Raw genomic sequence first — 27,941 nt, 5'->3', positions numbered from 1 at the left:
AATAATCCTTTAATTTTCATTCTATAAAATTCTCAGCCATTAATTCTTTTAATGTTGTCTCTCTACCCACATTCTCCTATTTTTTTTTTTTAATTCCAAAATGCGTTTTAGACCCTTTCCTTCAATCCTCCCCATCTCTTAAGTTCTCTTTCATATGTTCTATCTTCAACTCTCTATACTGCTGCCTGGTAATTTCCTCCAGTTTCTATTCTAATTCACTAATTCTCTCCTCAGTCTTGCCCACTTTGCTTTCTAACCTATCCATTGAGTAATTTTAATTCCTATAATTTTTATTTCTAGATATTCTAGATTCTATTAATAGAAATCTATTAATTCTTTCAAGACATCCTATTCTTTCTCTTTAGGATTCACTTCCTTTTTTATGGTATTGATCATATTGAAGATACTTTATCAGGTTGTTCTTTTTTGTGTGTTTTGCTTTGTTTTGAGACAAGGTCTCTGTCACCCAGGCTGAAGTGTGGTGCCACTATCGTAGCTCACTGCAGCCCCAAATGCCTGGTCTCGAGCAGTCCTCCTGCCTCAGCCTCCCCAGTAGCTGGGTCTACAGGTGCGAGTCTACAGGTGTGCACCACCATGCCTAGCTAATTTTTTTTTTTATTTTTTGTAGAACAAGGTCTTGCTATGTTGCCCAGGCTGGTCTCAAACTCCTGGCCTCAAGCGACCCTCCTGCCTCAGCCTCCCAAATTGCTGGCATTACAGGTGTGAACCAGCACACCCAGCCTATCGATTTGTTCTTTTATTGAAACCTTGAAGGACTAAAGTACAGTCTGGCTGATTCACTCCTGGTGGCTTGTTTCCTTGAGTGTTTTGTGATCTTACGTTTATTTTTGAAGCAGCTGTGCGTGGGGGGATTGTGTGTGTGCTGGGTGAGGATGTGTCCTTCCAGAGTGATCTGCGTTTGCGTCTTCTGGGCATCTCAGTGATGCTCCTTTCTAGAGCCGCCTTTATTTTTGCTAATTTCCTAACTTGGGGGTTCGTTGTCCACATGGTTATTTAAATTTGAATCCCAAGCCTACTTGCGGTGCCAGCCCATAATTAATTTTCAAAGGGGAATGTTTATCCCATTCTGCTGAGAGAGCAGGCAGAGTCAGGGAAGATTCCGTGCCTGCCTGAGCTAGTGAGTGTGCTTTTGTTTTTCATCTTACCCTTTCACTTGGGCCTAGCCCTGATTCCGTGCTCTCTCTGTCACGTGGACACCAGCTCTTGTCCCAGACACTAAAGCCAATCCCAGACTAGCAGCCCCCACCCAAGGCCCTCATTGCTTTTTTCAGTTTCTTCTCTGTTCTAAGCATCTGAAGATTTCCTAAAAGCTCAGCTATGCATTTTTAAAGTATGATATGCTTTATCTAGCATTTTTATGTATTAATATTTGATCCCAAAGGGTTTTCAAACAAAAAGATTTAATATTTACTCTAAATAGTTATCTTTTTGTTTGCTTATTAGTTTTTATTTTTAAATATTATGGAATATAATAAGCAGTTGCACATATTTATGGGATACATGTGATGTTTTGATACAAACATATAATGTGTAACATTTGAGCTACAACTGCAGTCCCCATCCCCTGGGCCATGGACTGGCGCTGGAATGTGGCCTGTCACTAACCAGGCTACACAGCAGGAGGTGATGGGCCGGAGGGTGAGCGAGCAAAGCTCCCTCTGTATTTGCAGCAGCAAACCATCACTCCCCAGTGCCCGCATCACCGCCTGAGCTCCGCCTCCTGTCAGATCACTGGGACGTTAGAGTCTTCCAGGAGCACAAACTCTACTGTAAACTGCGCGTGCGAGGGATCTGGGTTGCATACTCCTTGTGAGAATCTGATGCCTGGTGATCTGAGGTGGAGCTGAGGCGGCGATGCTGGCACTGGGGAGTGGCTGCGAATACAGATTATCATTAGCAGAGAGAGGTTGCATTGTGGTGAGTTGTGTAATTGTTATATATTACAGTGTAATACTAATAGAAATATAGTACACAATGAATGTAATGCTCTTGAATCATCTGAAACCATACCCACCCCATTCATGGAAAAATTGTTTTCCATGAAACTGGTCCTTGCTAACAAAAAGGTTGGGGACCACTGAGCTACAAGATTCAGAATATGAAATATTTGTTGGAGTCATGACATATTTGTAAATATGGAAATTATATATCTTTTGTCCAGCAAGGTACGGTTCAATAGATATATTACCCTTTGGCTAGTTGAGACTATGATGCAATCTGGATAGTAATAATAATAGAGTATATTTAAGCAAAATTACCGTAGCAGAAAATGATGATTTTTTTTTTTTTTTATGAGACAGATTCTTCCTCTGTCACCCAGGCTAGAGTGCTGTAGCATCAGCCTAACCCACAGCAACTTCAAACTCCTGGGCTTAAGCAATCTCCTGCCTCAGCCTCCCAGGTAGCTGGGACTACAGGCTTGCACCATGACACTTGGCTTATTTTTTCTATTTTTAGTAGAGGTGGGGTCTCACTCTTGCTCAGGCTGGTCTCCAACTCCTGAGCTCAAGTGATCCTCCCACCTCAGCCTCCCAAAGTGCTAGGATTACAGGCATGAGCCACCACACCTGGCCTGGAACAAATTTTTCTTAAAGTCCATGCTTAGCTATATGAATAGTTTAAGTTCCAGGGTTACACGGATTTGTGAAATTCGTTTTTCTATGTGCCTATGTACAGAAACATTTGAATCTTTAAACTGTGTTATACATTGTTCTTTTTCTGTCTTAAGACTTACTATTGCCTACATATTACCAGCTTCTTTACCTGGTTTTCTTCTTCTCTTTACAACTTATACAATGTATTGGGCTTTATTTCTTAAATAGAAGAGGATATTGAACAAGACTCAGAAATTCCAATATTCGGGCTGGGTGCGGTGGCTCATGCCTGTAATCCTAGCACTCTGGGAGGCCGAGGCGGGAGGATCGCTTGAGGTGAGGAGTTCGAGACCAGCCTGAGCAAGAGTGAGACCCCATCTCTACTAAAAATAGAAAGAAATTATCTGGACAGCTAAAAATACATATAGAGAAAAAAATTAGCCAGGCATAGTGGCACATGCCTGTAGTCCCAGCTACTCAGGAGGCTGAGGCAGAAGGATCGCTTAAGCCCAGGAGTTTGAGGTTGCTGTGAGCTAGGCTGACACCACGGCACTCTAGCCTGGGCAACAGAGCGAGACTCTGTCTCAAAAAAAAAAGAAATTCCAATATTCTTGTCAGCCTGGCGAGCTTGACCATTTTCCCTTCAATTTCTTGGGTTGTAAAAGTATTCAATGAAAATGATTAAGCCTGGCATGCATTATTTATTTGTTTATTTTTATTATGGCAAAATATAGGTAACATAAAATATACATTTTATGTGTACAGTTCATTGCCATTAAGTACATTCACATCGTTGTACAGACGTCACCACCATCCACCTCTAGAGCTTTTTCATCTGCCAAACTGCTGCTCATCCCCATTAGGCAACAGTTTTCCACTCTCCCTCCTCCTGCTCCTGGCAACCACAATTCTTCTTCGTGTCTCTATGAATTTGACTCTCATTTAAGTATTTGTCCTTTTGTGACTGGCTTATTTCACTTAGCACAGTGTCTTCAGGGTTCATCCATGTTGTAGCATGTGTCAGAATTTCTTTCCTGTTTAAGGCTGAATAATACTCTGTGGTGTGCATGTACCACATTTTGTTTATCCGTTCATCCCTCGGTGGACCTTCTGCCTGTTGTGAATAATGCTGCTATGAATACCGGTGTGGCATGCAGTGAGAAACATAAAACTATTGACATTTTTAACTGCCGACATAATCCTAATAGTGCTATTCTTTGAGGTCAATTGCCTATAACCATCTGAATATCATGAGACGTTGAATAGGCTTCACCTCTGAGTGATGATGAGTATAGTTCTTAAGAAACAGGCAGGGCACAGTGGCTTATGCCTGAAATCTCAGCACTTTGGGAGGCCAAGGCAGGAGGATTGCTTGAGGTCAGGAGTTCAAGAACAGCCTGAACATCATAGCAAGACCCCACCCCCATCCCCTACAAAAAATAAAAAATTAGCCAGGTGTAATGGCATGCACCTGTAATCCCAGCTTCTTAGGAGGCTGAGGCAGGAGGATCACTTGAGTCCAGGAATTTGAGGTTGCAGTGAACCACTGCATTCTAGCCTGGGCAGCAGAGCCAGACACTGTCCCAGAGTGACAGAGCTAGGCCAAATGTCAGGAAAGAAACAGACTATTGGAGCTTAATGTGGGGAGGGAAGGTAGCCAAGGTTAGGGAGTGTTTGATCTGGAAAAGGAGGCGCGAACAAGGGAGCCAGGACTACGGAGCAGGATGTTCCAGGCCACACGATGAGCTGGGCAGCAGTGGGGCTTGGTGGTGGTGAGTCAGGACCGTGGGTGAGGGGTGGGCTCGGCAGTGGAGTGAAAGGGAGAGGGAGTTGGTGTCCTCCTAAACTCTTAGGTTGCTGTGCTAAGCAGAACTCAAGTTCTTTGCTAACCAGAAAAAGAGAAGTGACTCACCAAGGGCAGTATGGGGCCACTGATGCTACATCGTGCTAATTAACAAATTCCATGTTGGAAATCCTTTAAGTCCACTTCATAGAAAATAATACCCCAAATTAAATATATTACTCTGTGTAATGAAGAAATGAAGAGCACTCTCTACATTGAACCAGACAGATTTTACCCTTGAAATACTGACCGAAATGTGGGTTAAGCTGTCCTTCTAATGGGCCACAATTTACAGGTGAAGAAATAGAAGCAAGACCATGTAAATCTGCAAGTGCAGGTGAAACTTATACCTATTAGTTTTTTTAAGAGACAGGATCTCGCTCTGTCACCCAAGGTTAGAAATACCCATTTGTAAAAAGAAAGAAGTGGACTCCTCTGATTCTATCAGGCTTATTGTTTTGTACAAATAAAACTCTTAAAATTTTCTAGACGAATTTTCTTACAACTGAGTATGCATATTTCTTTGAATAGTGGCTAGCAAAGGAACAAGTTTCATTCATTACAAGAGTTTTTAAACTTCCAACTTCAAAAGAAATTGTCCAGAAAGCAGAGTTTGGAAACCCACTGAAGTAGCATGTAAGCCAAATATCAAAATGCTCAAGTGTAAAAAATTAAAAAGGTAAGTCAAGATTTTATTGTCATTTCACAAGATACTTAGTTACCTCTTCTTTTGTTATATTCACAGCTAAGATGTCATTAAATTTTATGATCATAGCCTAAGAATAAATTCACAGTACCCATTTTGAAGTTATTTGTCATAGTATCTTTTTGTCTTGCAGATTTTTTGTTTAAGTTCTTGGTGATTGGAAATGCAGGAACTGGCAAATCTTGCTTACTTCATCAGTTTATTGAAAAAAATGTAAGTGACATCAGTCATTCTTTTCTGCATGTCTTCTGAGAGTGCTCTCTTGCTCAGATTCCTTTACAGCTAGAAACTCTGATTTTGTTTTCCAGAGGAAATAAACCATAATTTAAAAGTACTTTAAGAGATTGTATTATTAAACTTTTAGTAATGTGACTTTTTGTTGTGAGCATTTCTATTTAGTAATGGTTCAGTGTACAGTTACTCACACTGTAAGTTTTCCTGATGCCAACAGATAACATGGTGACGGGGAAAGAAGCAGAGAGATTCTCTGGCAGGGACCCCGTTCCTGACGGAGTGGCTAGAGGCGCCCTGGGCGTACACTGTAGATAAAATACTAGCATTGGGTCCTCACTGTGGCCAGCAGTGAAGGGAGTGACTGTCATCAGCACTGCTTTGCAGGCCAGGAAACAGGTTCAGAGAGGCTGGTGTGTGCTCTGGGGCAGTCACCTTGTGACCCCAGGCTCTTGACCACACCGCTGTCCTTTGCCATCGACTCTCACTGCTTTGCTGAGGGAAGTTGAATTTTTTATTCCAAACTCTGTGAGGCCTTGGAAGATTGTAGAAGACTGAAGGTTTGAAAGGCCCTTAAAATAAATAGTGCTTTTATAATAATGGAAAGAATTGTGGAGAAAGACCTGTTTATTTAATGGCAGTCTGGTGAAGGTTCAAAAATAGAAGTAATTTAATGAAGTGCATCTTAAGCAAATATGCACGAGCTACTATAAGTGGAGGGTGAAGAGGGGAGAGAGCCGGTATGAGATGTCTTGGCGGAGAGCTTTGAAGAAGAATAAAATTCTAAGAACTTACTCTGCTACTTCCTTTTCACCAATCTAGAGCTTGTTGGAGCCTGTGTTTAGTGACATGGATGCAGCGTGGGTTAGTCACAGAACCTGTCCTTACTGAATCTAACAAGTATTCATTCACTGGGTGGTCCAGGTTTCTGTGCAAGTTGCCAAGATTTTGCATTGTACGGCCTTAGAAAAGAATATCCCAGAAGATATTGGGCCAGGTACCAAGTTTATGTAATCATTCTCTCCTGGGAGGAGAGCTCCCCCGAAGGGTCCTCCCCAGCTCCTCACACAGAGTGATTCCGGGAAGGTCTGATACTATTTCTCTCATGGCCGTGTTGGAATCAGGGTGCTCCTGGCCTTTATTTGTGGCCTTCTGAAGGCTCCTGCCCGGTGTCGTGCCTGGGAGCTTACTCCTGGTGGGATGCCCACGCTCGCTCTGTGCCGTGTGGGCGTGAGACAGGCTGGCAGCGTGCGGCCAGCCACCCCCTCCTCCAGGAAACAGCACGTCCAATTGCCAAGTGGCGTCCCTGATTTCTGGAACAATTAGATTTTGTTCTATAGTTAAAAAATATAAATTAGTCAATGGACTGTATAGCCCTGATATTTGATTGTAGTTTATCCTTTCATCATCACCGAAATCTTCTTTTACAGGCAGTGTATTCCAGTTGGGTTTAGCGAAATACTTATTTTGCCTGTCTCCTGCCCATTCAAACAGTTAGTATTGATTTCTCCAGCAAATACTTTCCAAATTATTGCCCTGTAACAGTAAAATTAATGAAAATTCTAACATCTGTAATATGCATAGAGTTTTGGTTTTTAGGTTTGGTCAAGGGATTTTTTTGGTTCAACTTTTTCCTCTTTTTTCTTTAATCTTTGGTGTCTTCTCACATTTCCTTTGTGGGCTACAGTGCTTTTCCTTCCTTTGACTTTTATTTTTTTAGAATATCTGTCTATTCAAATACAGTAGTTGAAACTATCACCACCTCATTACCAACTGAGTTCCAGACCTGACCCTGGGCAGAGCACCCTCCTGAACGGCATGCTGGTGTTCAGACAGGCACCGTCTGTGAGCACCTTGATGGTGCCCAGCTGGGTATGGTTCTGATACGGCATGGCCACCTCTAAGCCTAAGCTTGCAAATGTGTGAAATGTGTTTAGGGATTTCCAGAAAAAGCTTTATCATCTCTTTGAGAGTAGGGACTGTATGTATTGTATGTAAAACAGTGAATGCTTCTTATCAGTGACCTATCTGAGGAATGAATGGCTAAAGTAATTTCCATTTTCCATTGACTGTTGACTTTAGTGTTACTTGTTTTAATCTATAAGCCTATTACCTTAATGTTCTAAAATTAAATATCTTGTTCTTGTTTTTCTTTTTTAGTCAAAGATGACTCAAATCATACAATAGGAGTGGAATTTGGTTCAAAGATAATAAATGTTGGTGGTAAATATGTAAAGTTACAAATATGGGATACAGCAGGACAAGAACGATTCAGGTAGTTTTTTCTTTAACTTAAAAAATATTTGAATATTGGATTTGAAATAATTATATTTTCTCAATATATAAGGTTAAGACCCTCTCCTAACCCCCCACCTTCCTTGTGCTGATTTCAGAAATGTCACCTCTGGAAACTGATTGATGAGACAGCTAAAATTCAGTTTAGCTCCATACACCATTGATTCACTAAAGAACATAGTAGAGTCTCGGTGCATCGTAGTTTAGAACATCATTCTCAGGAGGATGTGGCGCTGTGTGTTCCTCAGTATGCTTTTAGGTTAAAATCAAGGCAAACTAATGGTGCAATTTTTTTCTATATTTCACTTTTAAAGGAGAATTTTTAAAAGCCTCTTGTGAGGGTTTTGTTTTGTTTTATATTAACTAGAGCACGTTCTCGTAGTTGATATACAACCCACAAAATATTCTTTCCTCCACCCTTTTATTACAATACAATCACAACTGATGCTCACAATGATGACTTCGGATCACTGCAAATGAGGTTATATGTTTAGTATTTTAATTGTTTTTTGCACAGATGCACAAAGTCAGAACAGATATCCACCATTTCAAAATTCAGTGAAATAAAACTCAGCCTACTGTAAACATTTTACTTAATTAAAGTTCAGCATATATTATATACTAAATGCTCAATAATTGCTTATAAAATATTTTAACCATCTTTAATTACAGTCATTCTTCTGGAAGCACTGATTAAACATGGTGGATTCAATCAGACATTTATGTCTTTCCCTCTCTGAACTCCACTGAAATGACTATAAAGCAACTGAAATAGCATGTACTCAAAAAGGCCAAAATGGGGAGAGTACACAACTATGATTGACAGGTTTCTAACAAAACATTAAAGATAGGAAGTGGCTGGTGCACAGCAAGGTGGAGGGAGCTCCGTCTTAACCACTGGGAGGGAGGAAACCATTTCTCCCTGCTGAGTCCCAGAAAAGGTCAGGATTTGGAAGCATCAAGTTCTGGGGTGGGGGTGGGGGTAAAAGTGCTCATGCACACGCAGAATAAAAGGTTCAGTCTCTAAGTTGAAATGCGGTCTAGACTCAAGGTCATAAGATACAGCGCAGGGTAGGGGCGGGGTGAGATCTGAAAAGAGGGAAGTTAAGCGAAAGTGTCTGAACCCTAACCCTCTTCTCCTACCTCTCCCCTAGTTGCTGGTAGCCAGGTGTATCCATCCCAGGCAGGAGACAGGATTCTTATCTGTAGAACAATGAATAGCCCAAAAGGAAAGGAGGCTTGAAGATACTGACATTTTGGTTTCCCAGTGAAACAGTCTCCATCCAATCATCTGACAGTGAAGTCCTCCAAGCCCACCAGCTCCACCCAGACATAAAGAGTTTCTTTTAGGCTTTTTCATTCCTTGCTCTTAATATAAATGATCAGATGGAAATTTGAAGGAAAGTTTCTATAACAAAGAGAAAGCCCAAAGTAAAAAAAGCTGGAACGTGTAGAAAACAGGAAAAAATACACTTAAAAAACTACAATATTCTCAGAAATAAGAGCAGAGATTGCATTCAAGTACATAATAAGAACAAAATGATATTTTAAAAGATCAACCAGAATAATAGTGTAAGCAGGGTAGCGATCTCCCAGAAAGTAAAACAAGAAACTCGAGGTGACAAGTGAAAGAGATAACACAAAGAATCCCACAGAATTAATCCAGGAGCTGTAAAGCCTGCATGTTAGGAGTTCCAGAAGAGAGAAGAGCAGAGGAAAACTATTCCCTGAAGGAATGAGATTCCAGATGGATTGGCAAATACAAATGAGTGGGAAGGTCCAGACCAGGGCATGTCATGTGAAATTTCAGAATGCCAGGGATGAAGTAAAGATCCAAAAAGGCTCCAGGAGGGAAAGCAGTCACATATAAAGTACTGGAAATTGGGATTGCGTTGGCAATTCCATTGAGCAGCAATGTTGGAAGCTGATACAAATTGGCACATTGCCTTCAAAACTCAGTGCAAAAAATTTTTTTCAACCTAAAATTCTAATCTTAGCTAAACTATAAGTGTGAGAATAAAATCTGAATACCTTCAAATATGCAAGAATGGGGAGGAAACAAAGGTTATCTTTCTTAGAAGTGTACTTTCTTAGAAAGTTCAGAAGGGTATGCTTCACGGGTGTGAGTGCAGATATGGGACCGTGAGGCCAGCAGGGGCCCAGCCCAGGAGGACAGCACAGGTCTGGGGACAGTGGAGGCAGAGCGAGAGGGCACTCAGGGTGTGGCAGTGCTGCCTTCCTGGGAGACGAGAGTGACAGGAGGGAAGGCTGGTTGGCTGTAAGTGGGCTAACCCTCCTAGCGAAGCAGAGAAGCAATAAGCTCTAATATTAAAAACTCCAATAGTTTCCGAAGCATTCTGTAGAAATAAGGACGCAAATACCAGAAGGAAGAAAACTGTAAGAGAGTAGAAGTTTTTGTTCATTTGTTTTTTCTATGCTCAAAGTAGTGTCTAGCATATTACGGGCTCAATATGTTTTCTTTAAATGACTTAGTCAATTGAAGAGGAAAAATCACACACCTGAAGGAGGTGCTCACCTCGGGAGAGGCCTCCGGGAGGAACGAAGCAGGAATTGGCTGTGCTTTGTTTCAAGACTTTTAGTAACATTTTACTTTAAAACTATCTACATGTGTTACACTGGTTGAAATTACTTTTGCAAAAAATTTTAACTCCTCAGGGAAGTATTTTTAAATCCTTAAATTTATATACGTGAATAACTTATACAAGAATCCTTATGTTAAGACAGTTGTGAAGACATTGGTACTTTAAGACAGGAGTCTGACATCATCCTCATTTGCCAGCAAATTAATAAATTTCTACTTTTTCTCCTCAAAAAAAAAAAAAAGGTAGTGTTGTAAAATAAATTCTAGAATAAATTTTCAAGAAGGAGATGTAATATAGCTCACCTGGGTGCCTGCTGAGCTGGAAGAGAAGAGCTGCTTCTTCCCATGTGTGGGAAGCGCGGCCTCCCCCTGCCCTCGCGGCCACGGCCGGGCTGCGGTTCCTGAGACGGGCGCCCCGGGCAGCAGTCGCGAGGTGGGAAGGGCAAGCTCCGCGCCGCCACCTACCTTGGGGTCTAAGGGTGGTGCCCTTTGCAAGTAGCAAAGGAAGGATGAGCAGTTTTGTTTGTTTTCTGCAAGCCCACAGTTTTCTTTATTGCCCGAGGGTAGGCACTGTTCCTTTCTGTCTTTGGCGGTGTCTTTTCCTGCCACCAAGCGTGAGGGGCTTTCTTCACACCAGCCACTCTGACTCTCTGATGCCAGCTGGGTGTCCAAGCACTAAACTCAATTCTGATGCCACCAGAGTTAACAAAGACCCTACAGGGTAAGGACGCAGTCCCACAAAACTGTCCCCTGCTACAGATGCTGGTCACAAATGGGGAGCCCGGATACCTGCGCTTCTGCCCGGCCATCTCCAAACTGGGCGGTTCCCACAGCCCCGCCACACCCCCTCTTCAGGTTTGAGGGTTCACTGTGACGACTCTCAGACCTCAGGGAGACACTTCCACTGCCCAGTGTGTTACGTGGGAGTCAGTGCAGGGACAGCCATGGAAGAGATGCACGGGGCAGGGGGCGGGGGGGCATCCACAGAGCTGCCGTGCCCTCTCGGGACACTGCCTTCCAGGACCCCCCTGTGTTCACCAACCCAGAGGCTCTCTGAACCACCTCCTTGTGGGTTTTGTGGAGGCCTCATGACGCAGGCCTGGTTGTCAACTCAGCCTCCAGCTCCTCGTCTTTCCCCAGAGGTCTAGGAGGGGGCTGGAGGGACTGGGGGGGCTGGGGGGGCTGGAAGTTCTACCCTCTGGTCACGGGTTGGTTCCCTGGACATCATCCCCCAGTCAACTCATTAGCTACAAAAAACATTCTTATCTCTGAGAAAATCACCGAAGTTCTAGGAGCTCTGTGCCCAGAACCTGGGACAAAGACCCCAAATGTGTTTCTTTTTTATGATTATTATGCTGCAGTTACTTTTTATTCTGCCAACATTGTGGGGTGTTTACTGGTTACCTAGTGGTGCCCTGGGCCCTGCACCAGCACCAGGATACTCCGGTGAGCGGCCGCGGAGCCTGCCTGCTGGAAGGGCAGACGGCTGGCGCGGAAACACGCAAAACCACGTGTTACCAAGTGGGACGGGTGCAGCAGAGGGGACAGCACAGGAGTTGGAGGGTGGGATCCTGCTCGGATGACCTCACTGAGGATATGGTGTTTGGTGGGACCCAAAGGACAAGGAAAACCAGCCTTGTGACAAGGCCAGACGGGTGGAGGGACTGGGAGCAGGGAAGAGTGGGACCGGGGGCCTGGTACAGTGGGTGGGGGGACGGCCTGAGCACAGGGCTGGCTTTGAGGACTTGGGCTGCCCTGGAGAAGGACTGAGGCCCGCGTGGCAGCGGGGTGGCTGCCAGGTGACCGCAGCGTGGGGGCAGAGGCCTGGCGGTGGTCGGGTGCGGAGGGTGCAGGTGACAGGGGAAGGCGTGCCTGGAGCAGGACGTGTGCGGTGTGAGGGACGGGACTTGGCCGGCGGATCGAACGTGGAGGTGGATGAAAAGGAGTCGAGGATACACGTGGGGGCGATTTGCTTTGGAGCCTGGGTGGGGAGTGATGCCCCTTCCTAGGCCAGCGTGGGCCTGGGGGAGGGACCAAAAGGAATTCTGTCTTGTAACTGTGAAGTTTGCCGTGGTTATGAGGCAGTCTCATGGCCCTGTGGGGGCATCAATGGGGTCTTAGTGAAGCAGTCTGAGCTGGAGATGAAATCTGAGTCGAATGTCACCAGGAAAGAGAGCCCAGGACCCATGCGATGGAGCTGCAGTCCCAGCAGGGCAGATTGAAGAGGGTCCGGCGCTGGGGCGGCAGTGGCCGGCAACAGGAGCGAGACCCAAGACAGCGGGCCGCAGAGGCAGGGGTGGACGAGGACAGAAGTGCCCACTAGTTTTGGGTGCACGGAGCTGGGGCCCTCGGCAGGCTGCTGCGGGAAGTGTCAGAGACACACGCCAGGGCGGGCGCAGCAGAGAAGGCGGCGAAGGCAGGCTGAGGACTCTGGGCGGCCCGAGGGAGAGTGGCCGACAGGACCGCCAGCATGTTTTTGGTTTGGTGTTTTAGGATGGGAGGTGCCAGGGCCACCTTTATTTTGCTACTAGAAAAAAGATATAGCAAAGGGGGAGAGGTTGGTAATGCGGGGGAGAAAGCGTGTTACTGAGAGAGAACAGTCCCTCGAATGTGTGCAGGGCGCGGGGCCGGGGCTCGGTCTCCTGTCTGGTGACGGGCAGCGGTGACTGTGGATCCCGGCCGGGAGACGAGACTGTTCCCATCTGGGGACATCCCTGTTCTCTAGAAGAGGCGGAGGAGACTTTGGGGAGCCGTCTGGGCTTGGCGGTGGCTCTCTTGTGCCTGCAGACCCTCACCCTCCTCAGGAGTCTCAAGGGTGACGTCCACTCAGAGCTGCTTCGGCCCTCAGAGAACGTCCTCCTGTCCCAGGCCGGCCTCCCCACCTCCCTGTCGTTCCTGTGACCTGGTTTCAGACAGCGTAACTCCCACACGTATGTTCAGTGTCTTTGAATCATTTCTGTTTTAGAATAATGTCTGCCCTGAGTTGTGGTTCACTAAACAAATGTGGGTGTTTTTGTGGGAAGATGGTATTTAGCAGTGAGGGTCTCAGCTGGTTGGAAGTAAAGCCAGTGTCACTCTTCCAGGTCTGTGACAAGAAGTTACTACGGAGGCGCAGCCGGGGCGCTCCTGGTCTACGACATCACCAGGTAATGCCAGCTGCCAGGGTGGAGGAGGCCGCCCGGCACTGGCAAGGCACCCTCTGTGCCGTGTGTGTCCAGGGCAGGCAGTGCGGCTGTCACCCAGGAAGCCCCTTGCCCTTCCATCTGGGTCTTACAGGTCTCGGAATGAGCCCCCACCACTATTTTACCACATAGAGAAACACGTTTGTAAGGGTTCAGGTAGATTAAGCAATTCTTCATGTTTCATTACATTTCTTAACATGATGCCTGGACACTTTCCTCAAGGTTCACGAAGCTTTCTGTGTGGTGAGTTCTTAGAAGTGAGTTACTCTGGGCTGAGATTGCCTGGATTCCAGTCCTGGTCCCGTTACTAGCTGGGTGGCCTCCCCAGGCAAGGTGCTTCAGCCGCCTGGACCTTGGTTCCCTGGTCCGTAGATGAAGGTGATAATAATCATGTCATCCTTGTGAGGTTATTGGAGGTTTAAATTAAGTTAACGTGAAACATTCATATTGTAGCTACTAGCTACATATGGCAATTTAAACGAAATTAAATAAAGTAAAAAATTTAGTTCTTCAGTTGCACTGGCCACATTTCAAGTGCTCGGTGGCCACATGTGGCTGGTGCCTATTGTGTTGGACAGTGCAGGTTAGGGAACATTCCTGCCCTGAAGAAATTCCATCAGATAACACTGATCTCAGTGTTGCTAGCACGGATCTAGAAAGGTGTCATCTAAACGGTATCCTCAGGGGTTCCTTCTAGGTGGGAACCAGTGCAGTGAGGGGACATCACCCGGCTGCTTCCCTGTTCCAGGCTGTGTCCTCAGAGCTGGGTGCTCTGGGAGAAGGCAGGCAGCTCCTGGCCCAGCCCGCACTGCGCTTGCCTGGTGAAAGGCGCAGCTTGCTAAAGTGTGAAGTCATCAATCAGGATATCAAAGTGTCATGGTCAGAACTTTGTCCTTAGCACATGAGAGCTGAAAACAGCAGGTCTGAGAGTCGGTCCTGGCTTTACCACTGGCTGCTGTATGACTTTAGGCAACTTAATTAATCTCTCTGGGCCTCAGGTTTCTCATGGAAAAAGGGGGGGTAATAGCAGTCCATCACAGAGTCCTTATAAAGCGTCAGTGCGATAAATTCCTACAAAACAAAGTGCCAGCATGTTGCAGGGTTGACTCGGTGGCAGCCATCAGCTGTCGTCTTGCTCACCAGTCATTGTCTGAACCGTGCCTGGCACATACTAAGAGCTCAACAGATATTCGTAAAACGAAGGAAGGAAATTCTGTTTCCTTTTGCTTGAGCAAACAAAAAACAACAAACTCTCTGGCTTATTGTCTGATTTTTCTGGAAACAAAACAAAACAGACCCTGGGGGTGTGTCATATACTTGGTGCATTCAGGTTATTTGAGTTACCTTAAAGGTGTTGTTGCCATTACCCCGAAATGTTGAAAAGCAGTGTGAGTAGTGAGAATGACTGGAAAGAGTTGCTAGTTTTATAAAATACATGTACTATGTTCACAATCTTATATTACGCAGCCGAGAAACCTACAATGCGCTTACTAATTGGTTAACAGATGCCAGAATGCTAGCGAGTCAGAACATTGTGATCATCCTCTGTGGAAACAAGAAGGACCTGGATGCAGATCGCAAAGTTACATTCTTAGAAGCCTCCAGATTTGCTCAAGAAAATGGCAAGTGACCTTTCATCTCTTATTGTTTTTCAAATGGCGAATTTGGGGGGTAACAACATTTCTTTGGGTTTAAAACATCTATTGGAGTTTCAAGGTTATATTTAGGAAATGTAGAATTTGAGATTGTTTTTACTATAAATTTAGACTTATTTAGTGTATTTTCAGTATATTGCATTCTGCCTACAAAAGTTACTATGATGACAAAAGCAAATCTATTGACATTCTGTAATGACTTTTTAGTATTAGATCTTTGAATATTAGAGATCTTGAGTTAAAGTGAAATTTATTTATTTATATATATGTGGGGAGGGGGCAGTGGAGAGAGAGAGAGAGACACACACACACACACAGGGTCTTGCTCTGTTTCCCAGGCTGGAGTGCAGTGGCGTAATCATAGCTCACTGCAACCTCATAACTCCTGGGCTCAAGCAATCTTTCTGTCTCAGCCTCCTGAGTAGCTGGGACTACAGGCATGCACCACCACACCCGGCTAATTTTTTGTTTCTATTTTTAGTTGTTCAGCTTAATTTCTTTCTATTTTTGGTAGAGACGGGGTCTCACTCTTGCTCAGGCTGGTTTCAAATTCCTGAGCTCAAGCTGTCCTCCTGCCTCCGCCTCCCAGAGTGCTAGGATTACAGGTGTGAGCCACCGTGCCGGGCCAAAATTCAGACATTTTAAGTAACTTTAAGTTTTAGAACCAATCAAGAACTACAATATCCTAATATCGGTGTTTGATGGGATTCTAGGACTACCGGATTACATTCTTGGAAACTGACTAGTTTCTTGATAAGAAAATAAACATGAGAGAAACACATAAGCCAGAATCATGACAGTTTTCAAAGATCTGTTTAGAAATACAGAAGCTAAGAATGTTAAAAGCACAAAAGGAATTTTCATGTGACCTAAATGTCCACATCTTTACAAGCGAGGGCACAAGAGGCTGGAGAGGTCATGGTTTGCCTGGAGAGCAGCGGAACAGGCCTGTCTGTGAGGACCGGCAGCCCCTCTGCTGGGTAAAAGGAGCGCTCATTCCTATAAGGCCTCTCCACGGGCGGAGTGACAAATTGCGACACAGTCCCCTAGAAAGTCCCCTACAAAGACGTGTAGATTGTACTTGTGGTAACATACAGATCGTTTGAAGAAGGAAATTGCTGCTTTTGGCAGAGCCGCGTGGCCGGCGCCTTCTCCCGCTGGGCAGTCGTGCCGGCTGCGGAAGCCTCGTTGCTCCTTCCGTCTCTCCAGTGGATTAAGTGCCGGCACAAGATGGCAGCTGCTTTTCAGAAAAAGTTCGAATGCTTCTAACATTTTAAAAAACGTAACTGACACATGTTGATTTTGTATTTACAGAATTATATAGTTTTCTGTCATATTTTGTCTGCTGTTCTAAGAATGCTAAATGGGCTTCTAGTAAGTGAAAATTATGATTCGTCTTCTAAGTGTGGTGGTGTATTTTGTTTGATATCAAGTTCAGAGCTGATGTTTTTGGAGACAAGTGCGCTAATGGGAGAATGTGGAAGAGGCTTTTGTACAGTGTGCAAGAAAAATACTTAACAAAATTGAATCAAGTAAAAGCCTTTCCATTAATAAACTTCTAGCTCAGTAATATCGCCTTTTAATATTTTCAGGAGCAATTTGGTCAAGGAATATTCTCTCTGCGCCTGCCAACCTAACACCGCCACTTACGGGTTTGCAGCTCAGGTCCCGTGGCTGCGGTGAACGCCGCCCTCTGGCCAAGATGGTTTCCGCAGCGATGAAAGGGACGAGAGACCAGCTCCACTGTGGGGGGGGCAGTCAAGGTTTCAGCCAGCGTTTGCTCTTAGAGCCACAGTCTCCGTGGGGTCCTTCGCTTAAAGGAGGAGGAATGGGCCTTTGTCCACTCTCTGTCAGCAGCATGCCGGGTCTGTTGGGCCCGTGGCCACATGCAACGGCGTGATCGGCGCATCGTGGAATGTTGGCGGTTGCAAATGGGGCATCATGGAGCTGTGTAGTCAGGAGTCATTTTATTTCTGAAGCTAACTGAGCATGCCTCAATTGTAACGTGCCTCGTTTTTATATTTGTTGCTTCGGTAAAAATAACTTGAAATAACTCTAATGTGGGCAACTGATGAAATACTATGTAGTTTTTTACTAGAGTTTTTTATTTAAATATTACCAAACATATGTGGGTATTCACTTTTTAATTAATTCATTCAAATATCTGAGTGCCTATTCTTTGCCAAGTGCTGGGATACAAAAATTAATCACAATTCTTGCCCTCAAGAAACCATCTTTCAAGGGAGACAATCAAAAGATAATGATAATCCTGTGAGGCTGATGCAGCGATTGAGAGATGCGCAGGCCCCTGGCGTAACGGAGAAGGGGAAACTGCCCCACCCAGAGGGTGGTGGTAGTGTGGGGGGGGAGGCCTCCAGGAGGAGGTGATGGCTGAGCTCAAACTTTCAACGTATAAGGAAGAGTGAGCCAGCAGGGGAGTGAGGGGGAGGGAGTGGCAGGAGGGAAGCTTGAAGAAAGGCAGGCGCCAGCCAGTGGCCCTCATCAAGGATCTAGAACTTTTTCCTGTAGGTTATGGGTTCTCAGTGCTGGCTGGGTGCTAGAGTCGCTGGGATGCGTGGGAAACTGTAATCCCAGGCCCCACCTGTAGGGACGCCAACTTCACTGGGCTGAAGTATGGTTTAAGCATCAGCATTTTTACATGTTCTCTCGTGTGATTCTAATGCTCAGCCAAGACTGAGAATCACTTCAGTGGCGGGGTGGGGTCAGCTGGCGAGTGACGTGGTCAGGGTGTGACTTGACATCCGTCATGTAGTAGGTGGTTATGTTGAGGACAGATTGAAGGGAGGACAGGGCTAGAGGCCAGGATATCAGTTAAGGCATTTTTGAGTAATGTGAGTAAAAAATGACTGATTAAAGCTCAACAGGGGCCGGGCACGGTGGCTCATGCCTATAATCCCAGCACTCTGGGAGGCTGAGGCGGGAGGATCGTTTGAGCTCAGAAGTTCGAGACCAGCCTGAGGAAGAGCGAGACCCCATCTCTACCAAAAAAAAAAAAAAAAAAAAAAAAAATAGAAATTAGCTGAACAACTAAAAACATAGAGAAAAAAAGATTAGCCGGGCATTGGTGGCGCATGCCTGTATTCCCAGCTACTCAGGAGGCTGAGGCAGGAGGATGACTTGAGCCCAGGAGTTTGAGGTTGCAGTGAGCTAGGCTGATGCCCCGGCACTCTAGCCCGGGCAACAGAGCGAGACTCTGCCTAAAAAAAAAAAAAAAAAAAAAAAAAAAATCAGGGAAGCAGGCATCCTTGCCTTCTTCATTGCGGGCCCAGCCTACTGGCAGGTTCTCCACAGGAAGAAACGTAACTGGACGAAAGAAAATTCATGTCAAGAAGGCACAGCAACTGGGCACACAATGCCCCAGATATGAATCTACCTTTGCAGACATTTCAGAAAAACCGCTGCACAATCAGCAAACGTGCAGGATCCATTGAAGAGCTGCCTGGGGCTGTGGGGTGACCCAGGGTTATGGGTCCCTGTGTGCTGTGTGTCCTGCCTGCACCTGACAGGGCATCTGGGAGGGTCTCTTTCTCCTTAGCTCCTCACTTGTCAGTGCACTTTGCACTGCCCTGTGGCCTCTGTCTCTCTCTGTCTCTCTCTGTCACCCCAATGCGCAAGGCAGCCAAGCTGTGCCCAAGGCAGAGGTGGAGGTGTCCTGCATCCTTTGCAAAGGGAAGCCACACGCCATTGGACCCCCCCTTCCCGTCAGGCCTGGCAGGGTGCTGAGGGGTCTCATCCGTCCTGCCTTCATCTTTGCTTCTTCCTCTCCGTAGTGTGCCCAGGGAGCTGCAGGAGGACGCAGGGACTGAAGGACTGTCACAGGCGCTGATGGAACAGGATTTCCTTCCTGGTGGTGCTGACCTGTCTGACTGCCAAGAGCCAATCAGAAGCGCGGCCTCCCTGTCTGCCGAGCATGAGGTCGGCTCTGTTCGGGATGGAGCGGGTGAGTCCTCCCGTGATAAAGCGGGTCAGTCTCATTGGCGTCCCAGGTGGCCTGGCTGTGCTCAGTCCTCTGCCTGGGCTGAGCGATGTCCCTGCAGGCCGACTCAGGAGACCCTGTTGGTTCCCGTCAGGTGCTTGGGCACCGTTTCCTGCACAGAGGGGAGGTGGGTCTGGGAGCTTTGCCGTCTGCCCAGCGCCTGGCCGTGTCCTGCCAGCCCAGCCCCCACTGCCCTGTGCAGGCCGCAGATGCACAGGCAGGTCCCAGCTCCTGCAGCATGTGCACAGCAGGGTCGAGTCTCTCCTGAGGGTGGCATCTCGTGTCCCCTGCGTGTCCTGGGTGGGGCCTCCACTCTGCACGTGGAGCTGCAGCTCCATGAGGCCCAGGGGCAATCAATCAGGGGCTCAAAAGTCCTTGTCTCTCCCGCCCTGTCCCCAGGGTCTCTGCTCTCACCTTGGCTGTCCTGGGGCCCTTGGAAAGCTCCAGGCTCAGTCTCACAGCCACCCTGCCAGGCCTGGGCTCCCGTGAGGAGGAAGGGAGATGCTCAGACTCACGTCTCAGAAGGGAGGTGAGTGTGAGAGGGGACGGCCCTGCCAGGCGTCACTAACCACGGGCCAGGGGAGGCCAGTTCTCCTCTGCAGTGGGGTCACAATCACAGAAGGCCACCTCCTGCGTGGCTTCCCTGCGATAGTGTGAACCGTGTGTGTGTGCAGTGCACAGCCGGGACCGGCAGCGGTGGCACAGGCGGTCTGCCCCGCCCACCCTCTCCCTGCAGGGAAAACCCCGGCAGACACAGCACGAATGTCGCCTGAATTACACATGGATGTTTTAGTGAGGATTTTCTCCACATAGCTGTGTAACACCATGCACAGAATTTGAGAGTGTGACAGACGCTGTCCCTCGCCCTGTGCACGGACAGTGTCTCCGCAGCGTGGGTTGCGCAGGCTCGGCCCAGAGGGAGGAGGCTCCGGCCAGCAGCAGGAATGTGCCACACGTCTAGCTGTGCTGTAACCGTCCCCTGAGGGGACCAGGCTGGGGAGACCTGGCTCTGTAGCCATTCAGGGGAGGGGCGGGAAGGGGGTCCACGCAGCTCAGGGGCCACCAGCGAGACCAGGCTGCGTGGACAGCCCCTCGGTCTGCGTCTGCAGTGGTGCAAATGGAAGGTCCCTGCGGGAGGACCAGACTCCCCAGGGCATGGTGGATTAGGGACACCTGTCTAACAGTCTGTGGAGGAGGGTCCAGAATCGGTGAGGGCCACACGTCTGGACACAGGAGAAACCTGACAATGATCAACCTTGCCATTTGACACCATAGTGCGGTGTCGCCCAGCTCAAATATTTGAATGACCTAAGGGAGCTGAGGGGAGATGAAGTTTGTGACAATCATGAGGCTAAATAAGTAAAACCGTGAAGGAGGCTTCGGGGCGTCAGGAGTTGGCCATGTTCCCAGGAAGGTTCCAGACCACTACGACTGTGCAGGGAGGGAAAGGCAGGTGGGGAGGGAGGGAGCTCACCTCCCGGGATAGTAGAGAAGGGACCAGGTGACGTGCTGAGTCCTGGAGGAGGTTCCTGCCTCAGTGCCCTTCAGTCCTGCCGAGTGTGCGACCCTCGTCTCTGGGCTTGACAGTTCCTTCCACAGACAGGCGTGTCGGGTGGAGATGTTTCCCCAGAGCCCAATAGGAGCTATCCCGAGCTCTTAGTGAGTGTCCCACTTGAGTGAGGGTTCACGGTGGCAAACTGTGCCTTCAGTCACTCTGGGGGCCGCCAGGCCGAGGGAGGAGCCTGTGCACAAAGACCTGGATGCTGGAAGGACCCTGGTGCAGGGCTGGGGTGGGGGCAGCCTGACCCCAGGGGACGATCTGCACAAGGACAATTTGGGGGGAAGTGAGGTTGGATGAGAAGGTGGGGCCACAGAGAGCAGGACCCAAGGCGGGGAGGTGACATGCGTCGTGTCGTGGGCTGCGGAGAGGAAGATCTCGGAGGCAGAGCAGGATGTGGTGAGAGCAGGACTGAGGGGGCTGAGCCCGGTGAGGGACTGACAGTGTGGAGGTGGCAGCGTCGGGGGGCCCAGTCGGGAGGACACTGGGGGATCCAGGTGGCGATGAGGAGAGTCTGAACAGTGTGAGCTCTCGGGAAGGTGACGCAGAGCACATGGGGGTATCTAAGTTTGAGTGTCCTCCCCTTTTGCCAACAGAACCAGGGAGCCCCTCGGCGTTCATGCCATTTTCTCATTCAGCCACCAGAGGGCAGTGTGGGACTGCTTATGACAATGACGTTCCATTTCAATACTTTTACAGGCTGGCATTCAGAATGACTTTTATTGTCTTAGAGATTTTTTAAAAAAACGTTTACTTGCTATTACGCTTTAAATCATTTGGAAATAACGAAAACTTCGTACAAGAAGCAAATATAAGTTTATCCCACTAACTGGAAGATCTCTTTACACGTGTAGACATGTAAAATTATCAATCAATGACTGAAGATGGATCTTACCTGAACAAAATATTAAAAATTAACTGAATATGGATAAAATAATTAAATTTAAGAACTAAAACTAAAGGTCTTAGAAGAAAATGTAGGGGCAAATCTGTATGACCTTGGATTTGACAGTTCTGTAAACATGTCACCAAAAGCTTTAGCAGTAAAAGAAGAAAGAAAAAAACAGATAAATGGGGCACCACCAAAATTAAAAACTTTCCTGTGTCAAAAGACACTCACAAGAGATTGTAAAGGCAGCTCATGGGATGGCAGAAAATACTGGCAAATGATAAACCTAGTAAGGATTTTATACCCAGAAAATATAATGAACTCTTATAACTCAAGTACAGAAATACAAACATCCAACTAAAATGGGCAAAGGAATCATATAGACATTTCTCCAAACAAGATACATGAATTGCAGTGAAGCACATGGTAGATGGTCAACAGCATTAGATATTGGGGAAATGTAGAAGAAAACAACAATGAGACCCCAGTCCACACCACTAGGACGGCTATGATTAAACAGCATCAATAGTTGTGTGAGTGCCTTGATTGAGGTCAAAGCCTGGATGAATCCTCTGTGACGTGGGCTTTGCCTCTGGGCTCTTGGCTCTGCACGTATTTTGTCTTCATTGGAATCATTACTTTTTTCTTTCTTCACACACTCATTGCTTCTTCCTCTTCATCCTCACGGCAGCACCTTCCCTTAATGGCTTGGGGCATGCTTCCCACCTGAATTAGTCTCACATTGACCATGGCATGGTTCCGACTGTCTCCTATGGGGGCTGCCCTCGTGGTCTCAGGCTCCTCTGGGTCCTCTGTACTGACCTGACTCCTGCCAGTCCCGATTGCTTTCAGCTCACCTGGGTGGTTTAGGAGAAAGTCCAGGACTGCAGAGAACCAGAACCCGTCTCTGCCCGGGCTATCTCCAAGGGGGAGAAAATCAGAGGGATGTTTCTAAAACAATGACCCACACAAGAGCTGCGATTCTCCAGCAATTAAATCAGAGGGAGAAACCTCAAGGAGAATGGAGGAGCTAAAAGCCAGGGTGGGGAAGCAGGGTTCCCTCTCTTGTCCCCTACCAGGTGGGACACCTTATGTGGACAAGGGGACAGTTCCCAAAGAAAGGCCACCACGGACATGGGACTTGGTCTGCTCTAGCTGAGTTGTTCCTGTGGCTCCCAGAGTTCTGGGGACCTTTTCCCAGGATGTACATTTAATGGTGGCCTTTTTTCCTACGTGAGAATCTCTAGGGACACTTCTCTGAAATAGATTCTGGGGCCTTATCTCCAGAGATGTTTTAACAAGTGTCCCAGTGACTCATATGCATGTCCTTTAGCTCTGTGTCTAGTAAAGTCTGGGTGCCTTTCAGCTTCATGTTATTGTATTTAACTGTCCCAAACCCTAGTGGTGAGTGCCGCCCTATTTTCCACATGAGGATTGTAGCCTTGAAGAGGGTAGAGAAATTCTCCTTTAAAGTATTCCTGGCCTGCGAGAAGCTGCATTTGAATCTCAGATCGCCTGTGCCGAGGCTGTGCTATTGTTGCTTCCGCACTGACCCAGGATGGAATTTGGCTGGGACGGTGGTTGGGATGAGAGGTCTTTGGCAAAAGTGAATTACTCCTAGTGACGGGGAATGATTCACTTGACTAGTATTGACTGTTTTCCGTAGCAGGTGCTCGTGGAGACACTGGGGACCTGTCGTCACCAGGGCGGACAGAGTCCACTAAAGATCATCTTCCTACTGAAGAGATTATAGATAATCACCTAATATACTTCTTTTGTGATTCTGTTACATATAATTTATCCTTTGTGTTCCTTTGTCACCTGAGACCAGTCATTGATTGAAAACTGAGTATAAATGATAGAACTGGATCAGGCATAGTGGATCCAGCCTGTAATTTCAGCACGTTGGGAGGTCTAGGAGATAGATCACTTGAGGCCAAGAGTTCAAGACCAGCCTGGGCAACATAGTACCACAGCATTTCTACAAATAATATTAACAATAATGATAAATGAGCTCTGGGTACTGGTGTGCACCCGTTGTCATAGCTACTCAGGAGGCTGACGCAGGAGGATCCCTTGAGCCCAGGAGTCTGGGGCTGCCGTGAGCTGTGTTCACGGCCCTGCACTCCAGCCTGCATGACAGAGCAAGACCCTCTTCTTAAAGAAGAAAACACAGGACTAAGAACTATAGAATTGTGATAAAAGATATGTCCCGGGACGGAGCCATCTGAGATGTTTTAACAGTGGAAATAGCCATGTTGGATCCCAAATCCCAGAAACTGAGATGCGAGTTCCTGGTGGGAGAGCTCGGTGCTTTGGACAGGGAAGCTGAGGCCCAGGCTTGTGAGGTGGCCCTGCTGCCACCAAGGGGTGAGGGAACTGGGGACAATCTCTTAGTCCTTCTGGGCCTCAGTTTCCCCATCAGGAAGTGAAGGTTCCTACTGCACCTCTCCCAGGGTCCTTTCTGCTGGGTTTGCTCTGAGTCTCTGGGGGCTGAGCTGTGTGATAAATGTGCCCTGGGACCCACAGCGGAGACCTGACCTTGGTTCCTACTGTGACTGTCCCCTGCAGGACCCTGGGCTGAGGCCACACCCTGAGAACTCAGAACGGAGGGAGCAGATGGAAGAAGGGGAGCTGGCAGGTTTGGGGGATGAGAATGACCAAAACAAGGACATGGGAACGATGGAGCAGGTGGACACACAGGGGGTGAGAATGAGGACAAATTGGCTTCAGAGATCAGGGGTCAATGAGAGACATCTGTCATCACCCAAACCCTCCTCCGCCTGGGCGGAGCAGGGGGGATGAGAGAGGAGCTCAGGGCACAGGGATCCTGGACACCTGGCCAAGGACACCCACAGGCTGGACTCAGAGCTGGTTCACACTGAGGGAAGCACCAACCCCAAGCGGAGGAGGAAGTGACCGTGAGGCCCTGCCCAGCTCCAGCAGCCTCATCCTCAGGGCTGTCCTGGCAGTGGACGTCCTCCAGGTGAGGGTGGGCTGAGCAGGAGAAGGGTGGACATGCTGCTCTAGGCCAGTGACCTAGGGACAGGGGACCATGCACATGAAGTAGTGACACTTGTCTATTCTCTGTCCCTTTCAGTTGAGAAAGGTCTGGTGGCAGCCCAGGGAACGGGAGGAGAGGTCACAGACACGTCGTCCCCATGACGCAGTGAACAGGAAGGGAATTCCTGAGAGCAGTCCCGGTGTCACCAGACCCCCACAGGGGACTGTCCCTGAGTTCGGATACTGTAGGGCAGGGGTCTCTCTACAGAAGGAGACACGCAGCTTCCTGGCAGGAAGCATCGTGTCCCTCACAGGACACTCGGGGAAGGAGTGTAGACGGGATGCTGGAGTCAGAAACCACTTTTATTCCGTCGCTGACAACCACTGCGGGGAGCCCCCTGGTGCCGGGCCTGAGTGGAAACTGTGAACACGGAGATGATGACACCGTGTCCCAGTGTCCGCGGAGCTCTCAGGCCGGTAGGCCATGCATCGGGGGAAGTGTGGTGACGGTGAGGGAAGGTCCCATGGGGTGTGGGGGTGACCTCAGTGGCTGTCCTGGTCCCCCTTCTGTTTGTTTCTAACAGCTGGGTGGAGCCTGTGGGACACAACAGTCCTGACCTCCCAGGACACGACCGGCATCTACCCTCCAGATCATGTCAAGGTCAACGCTGCCAAGGTCTCCAGGGAGAACTGCTGACTCCGTCATGGCCACCTGGAGACACCATGAGGCAAGTTTAATTGGACCCATAAGTCCATGTCTGCCAGAAAGGGTACGCTGGTCCCTGTTCTTGCGGATAATCAGATTTTTCCATACTTTCCTAACCTCCCGTCACATCAAAATTAATTAAACGATGACTCTATTTTTAGAATTTCAGTAGCTCATAATTTACTCTCGGATCTCACATTAAAGAACGAATGTGGAGGGAATAAAACAGTTTCCGTGTTCGCAGGGAACACGCAGGGACTGGGGCTGGACTGGCTTTCTGCATTCACGGGCTCGGGGAACATCGTGACTCTTGTGCTCAGAGACACAGAAACATCCCACACCCTTGTTTCACTCTCTGTCCACCCTGTCCCCATCTGTAAAATCCGACATCTGTGCTTACCTAGGGACATTGAGCTATGTCAGTTGAGCTCAGTGAGAGCAGTTCCTGATCCCTGTGGGTAGTGTCCTGTGCTCGTCACACTGGGGAGCAGAGGACAGGACCTCCGGTCCCCACTGAAAGGAGCTGAGAGCCGTCTGCTCCGAATTCAGCCAGGGGTCTGTGTAGGTGGGAATCAATAGCTCACCCCACTCGCTCCCCTGCCAATGAGGAAGAGGATGATGAGGAACAGTGACCACCCTGGGCTTTATGCACCTCGTCCTGATTCATGTCCACACCATGTGGAGAACGTCCTGCAGAGAGTGTCCCAGCTTCCTGTGTCACAGTCGAGTGCCACACATCCTCAGCATGGGTCCTCTGCATGTGTTTAGGTCACAGATCATATCTAGATTGTAGCAACAAGGAGAGAAACAGTGCAGTGACGGACTGGAAACCCTTGGACAATGTCTGGTCGGGCAACGGGTCTCTACAAAGGTCAAGAACCTGCTCAGAAAGTGACGCTTTGGGGAACACATGGATGAGCTGGGTCCAGTGTCCTGTGGTGGGAGACACCTGACTGCATCTGGCAGCACCTGGTGACTTCTGGAGCAAAAACACTCTCCACTCGCCCGAAATGCTGGCCCTGTACACCAGATCAGAAGGTCTTTAATGCAGCAAATCAGCTGGGAAAACGGCTCTGCCTCTATGGCCAAGGAATGACATGGATCCCCTTGGGGTGACACAGGAGGAAGGAGATGGAACTTAGGACAGTGGCCACAATACAGCACGTGAACTGGCTGCCTGCTGTGGAGCTGTGAGTGAGCTTGGAGAAACAGAAATGTTATCTTTTCAAAAAATGTGTTTGGTGAAAATGGGGACCCAGTGGCCACTGGGGCTTAACATACGTCTCATAACTGACGTCATTCCACAGCGTAGTGTGGGGGTGGTTTAGGGTGGAGGGACACACTGTCAAACGTGGCCGAGCAGTCCTCCCTCCTTGACTCTGACACGAACGCTCGGGGTCCACGATGACACGAGTTCCACCCTCAACTCAGGCAGGCCCAGCAGCTGAACTGCAGAGACCTGGGCCACAAGGCGTCTCCCCGGTGTCAGACTCACCACACCGGGGTGGGACTGGAAGCCAAGAACATGAGGAGATGTCTCGGGGGCCCCTCTCCCCTGCCTGCCTGTCCCTCTCAGCTCAGCCTCACCTGTTGTGTCCCTAAACCACATTGCACATGGGCACCGTGGAGCCTCATCACCCAGAGTCATGACCTTGACCTTCCCATGTTTGGTTAGTGGAACACAACCACAGCTCAACGGTTTCAGGTCAACACACAGATCTACGGAACAAGGTTTCGTAAAGGTGCTCTGGATCCCTGTCCTGTGCAGCATGTGAATGAAATGACCAAAAATGTAAAACCTGCCATGAGGTTGACAAGTCTTTTCAATAGAGATGGTCACGTCGTGTATTCAAGGACCTGAACATGGACTAGTTTAATCACTGTGACGGCTGGGAAAGGGAACACGAGGGAGTAGAAAGAAATCCATTAGCAGCCAGTATGAAGTTTAATGTTCAGTGACCGGAAGGAACAACCCAAAGCAGCCCGCACAGAGGGGAGGACGTAGGTGGTGGGAGGTCACACGTGACACAGGTACAAGCAGAGACACAGCCCCCTGGGAGAGGACTGAAGCCAACGAACCCTGGGATGCAGCAGGGACACTCAGGACAGAAACCACATGGAAAAACTAAGTATTTGTTCACTTAGTGTTACAAACTGCATTTTGTTCTATACTTTCTAATGGATTTGGAGGGACGGGAGAAGATACAGAGAAGAAAGTCATGAGAGATCTACATTTTTACATTGCAAAAGTTTGACATTATTTAATTTAGGAAAAATCCTAAGATGTGTTTTCATGGTGAAGAAATGGTGGGATGACTACTTCACAACCATGAAAAACAAAACTCGTCGGGAAACTGTTTCTGCCTAGATATTTCCATACAGACACAGAAATGGACAAGAGGGAACATGCTTAGATTTACTGAGAAATGAAGGAGTCTATGGCGTGAGTACATGTCTACACCACTATGGAGCATGGCCGATCGGGAGGTGTCCCCATGAGTGGTGTCCCCTTTAGGCCAGACCACCTGACTTATGCATCGGCATGGCCCAGGCACCTGGGGGGCAGGGCTCCTAACATTCCGTGCACCCGCACAGAATTCTGTTATGACGACCGAAGACCGTTACCTGGTTCGCTGAGCTCCACTGGCTCAGTTTCACT

General features: G+C 47.9%; 1 pseudogene; it reads left to right on the top strand.

Annotated features, from left to right (window-relative positions):
- LOC138380672 (uncharacterized) overlaps positions 1-27,941 on the top strand; it is a 33,517-nt pseudogene that overhangs the window by 3,269 nt on the left and 2,307 nt on the right.

Source organism: Eulemur rufifrons, chromosome 1, assembly GCF_041146395.1.
Source record: "Eulemur rufifrons isolate Redbay chromosome 1, OSU_ERuf_1, whole genome shotgun sequence".
NCBI lineage: Eukaryota > Metazoa > Chordata > Mammalia > Primates > Lemuridae > Eulemur > Eulemur rufifrons.
The sequence above is the reverse complement of the archived record's forward strand: the minus strand, read 5'-3'. Positions and strand labels throughout refer to the sequence as shown.